This window comes from Hakea prostrata, chromosome 1, assembly GCF_041222555.1.
Source record: "Hakea prostrata isolate BN-2017 chromosome 1, UWA_Hpros_2, whole genome shotgun sequence".
In the NCBI taxonomy this organism is placed as follows: Eukaryota; Viridiplantae; Streptophyta; class Magnoliopsida; order Proteales; family Proteaceae; genus Hakea; species Hakea prostrata.
The window spans coordinates 29,020,258-29,024,186 of record NC_142600.1 but is presented as its reverse complement, the minus strand read 5'-3'; positions in this window follow the sequence as shown (position 1 = coordinate 29,024,186).

Sequence of the window (3,929 nt, the reverse complement as noted above, 5' to 3'; positions counted from 1 at the left end):
GGTGGAAGAAAACCAAGCCTTCGACACTTGCGAATTTGGGGCTGTCAAGTGAAGCCAAAATTTATAATGTTCATCGAAGGTCCGGGACCCAAAGAGACGAAGCCGCCATTTTGTTGGGTACCCGGAAAGATCAAAAGGTTCGATTCTATTGCCCCGGTTGGAAGAAATATTATTGAAACCATCCATGCTGAATTTTTCGAGTCTTGTGGAGATTCTTCAACCTCGGAACCTCGTGTTTGATGAGCAAGCCATTGCCCCTGCTTCAACCCACTGCCCACGAGACCACCACCTCTTGAAGACATACCTAGTGAATCCCTTCCAACATGGAAGATAATCCTCTTGATGCGAAGTTCTTCGAAGAAGTGGAAGCGAATGCGAAGTTCCTATAGCTCAACCACTTCTTGCAACTCAACCACTTAGAAGGTCCTCCAGGACTCGTAAAACTCCATTAAGTTCGATTATCGGTATATCTGAATGAATGCCAATATGACATAGGAGGAGAAGAAGACCAATCAATTTTCAACGAGGGTTAATCACTGAAGCGGACAAATGGTTGGAAGCAATGAAAGAGGAATTGAAATCCATTAGTCATAATGGTGTATGGGACGAGAACACCCAAAAGAAAGCAGCAGCAAGGGGGAAGACAAGACAGACCAGGGCAAGGGGAGCACAAGGCGAGGAGGCAAAGGTAAGGAGAAGGAGTGACTAAATGAAAACAGCCAAAAGAAAGAGCAAGGAACACCCAACAAGGAGGCACAGAGGAGTGAAAAAGCGAAGGGACCGGAACAAGATGAAGCAACCAGAGGGAGGAGAAGGGAAAGAACACAGCAAGGAGAAAGCCAGGCAAAACAAGCCAGACAGGGACGAAGTGACAAGAAACACGGCAAGAGAACCCAGATCAAGACACCAAAAATCAAAGGGGCAAGGGCAAGGGATGATATCCGGCAAGAAAGCACAAACACATGAAACCAAGAAACCCGGAGAAGAAAGAAAGACATGGGTGAAGCAAAAAGCGGAGAGACGAGAGAAGGAGGAGGACCGGAACTCAACGGGCAAGAAAGGGCAAGAGGTAGAGGAAGGCCGGGAGGGATGCACCCAAGCAAAGGGGACAAACTAAATAAGGACAAGTCCAAAGAATGACGGAACAGACACGAGAATGATAAACCAAGCCGAGGGAGCGATGATGCACAAGATGTACTGCCAAACAGCGAGCAGGACGGAAGGGACGAAGGGGGCCAGGACAGCAAAAAGGAGCGGAGAGAGAACAAAAGACCAAGCAACGGGAGGAAAATCTAAGAAAAGGAGACGGAGGGGGAGAGACAAAGTCCACGGAAAAGAGGGAGGTGGAGGAGGAGGAGTGCAAAACAAACAACAGCACCCACCAGCAAGCGAGGGGACAGAGGCAACAAAAGGCAGGGCAGAAAGAACGAACCAAGGAGGATGAAAGGCCAAAAATGTGGGGAAAGAGGGCTCCAAAGAACAAAAGAGGCGGGAACCCAAGCACAGACAAAAATCTACGGAGAGAAAAGAGAGGAAAGATACAACAACACCGATAAGAGGAGACCACACAAGGCCGGGGGAGTTAAGAATCAGTCAGATGGGTACTAGAACGATACTAAGGGGAGGGAAAAAGACTCAATGAAAAAAAAAGATGGGTAGGAATGAAACGAAATAATGAGAAAGTACAGAGCAAGAAAGGGGAAGAAGGGAAGGGGAAGCAAAGAAAGAAGGGGAAGCAAGGGAAGGGGAAGCAAAGAAGAAAAGGGAAAGGGGGAAGGGAGCAAGGGGAAAGAAAAAAGAGAGACAAGGGGGAAAAAAAGAAAACAGAGGAAAAGGAGGGAAGAGGAAAAGACCACAAGAGGGAAGGGAACATAAGGTGAAAGAGACCCAAGGAAAAGAGGAAGAGAAGGGGATAGTGGGAAGAGGAGAGAAAAAGTTGGAGAAGGGGAGGAGAAGGAATGGGCATAGGCAAAAAGGTAAAGGTACTGTGTTAGTGTAGCCAAGTGGGAGATGGGGGATAACATAGGAATCGCCCTTCTTAAGCCTGGAGAAGTGTGTTGGTGGGCCGAAAAGTGTTGTTGGATGGGCTATGTTGATAGGTGGAAAAGGGCAATATAGTCAACATATGAAAAGACAATTGGATTTCATCTCTCCCACACTTTAAAATCCAATCTCTTCCTCCAATGGGCACTCAAGTACAATAAGTGGAAGAGTTAATCAACTTGATTAATAAGGCTTGGAAGTTGGAGTTATTGCAACAAATTTTTTCTCCCTTAAAGGTGGCGGCCATCAAGAAGATCAGTCTCTTAACTTTGCCAAGGGATGATTCTTTAATTTGGGGAACATCAAGGAATGAGACCTTCTCCACAAAATCAACATGCCATATGTTAATCAATCAAAGAGAGATGAACCAAATAGCTTGACTATCATCCTCAAGGAGACACAAATGGGAGGATATGGCAAGGAAGGACCAAAAGAAATTATGGCAGCGTAATACTTTGCCAAAAATCATGAATTTTATTTATATGGCACCTATTGAAGGGCTGCCACTGTCGACAACCTTAATGAGAGGCAAATCAAAGTTGAAGTGGAGTGCAAGTGGTGTGGTACTCGCAGAGAAGCGATTAGTCATCTCCTCTTCCAATGCCCATTCTCTAGGGCAATGCGGTGTGCTTGCAAGTTTGGATGTGTTTTACAACGAAGTTCAAAGATTGATTTGCTATATGTTATTAAGATTTAGGAACACAACAACTTTCTCCCAAAACAGCTCAACAGAAAAATATTTTCAGCTTTGTTTGTTTGTTGGAGTCTATGGTTGTCACGAACAAGAAGGATTTTAAGATGGAAGATAGATCCCCTCTTGAGGTTGTTGGAAGGACAATGACAGTATCTCAAGAGTTATGGGAAGTCAATGACAACAAGGTGCAGGTCTTGGTCCATTCCCCAAATACATAGTTGGTTGTTGCTATAAGAAATGATCTAGATTCTTGGATTCCTTCCTGGATGTTGCTTTTTAAGAAGAGATCAGAATTGTAAGTTTGGAAAGTTACCATGTTCAAAGGTGGAGAGTTGCAGATGACCATTTCAATACCTACAATGGCATCATCTGCATTTGAGAGGGTGACATTTACGGCAAGGGAAGCGGTTAGGTGGGCTCAAGAACATCAGATGGAGATCTCTGAGCCTTGAGTTTGCTTAAGTCATTATCAATTAAAAAAAAAAAAAATGATATATTGCCTTTGCCTTTGGTATCCAAAATACTAATTTTTTTTTGGTACTGATGCTTTTTTAATATTGGAAATGAAATATTGTCCGCAAGAGTCGAACCCAAGATTTCCCCACTGAGAAGTATGGATCTTTAACACTCAACCAACCCTGCATTGACAAAAAGAATCCTTTTTTATAATTTTTTTTGGTTGCCAACTTTGGTTTCCAAGGCTTTGGCCTGACTAATCTAGTGATCGACTTGGGTTGCACACTTGGCTGTGGTGGGTGAGTCTCCCAAGCAGAATTTTTTGTATTCACAAGATTTCGATACCGGAACCTTGCTTAAGCGGACCAAGCTGCTTACCACTTACCAACCCCGTTGGTAGAAAGAGCCCCTTTTACCAGAGCATCTTCAACTGAATTGCTCAACAATTTGATATTAAAGTGATCTTCTATTTGGATATGCTATTATGCTACTAATTGAGGAAATGAAATAAAAAAAGCATAAAAATATTTTGGTCATAAAAATGGCTCATTAATTGGTTTTTTCGAAATACCACCCAAAAAGCAAATGCAAGAGTATCCAAGTATAGAGTGTTATTACTTATTAGAACAAAAATTTTTTAGGTTGAAGTGTGAAACCCAAAATCTGAAATACTATTAAAAAAACAAAAATCCCAAAATCAGAGTTACTATTTAAAAAAAAAAACGGTGATCCGATT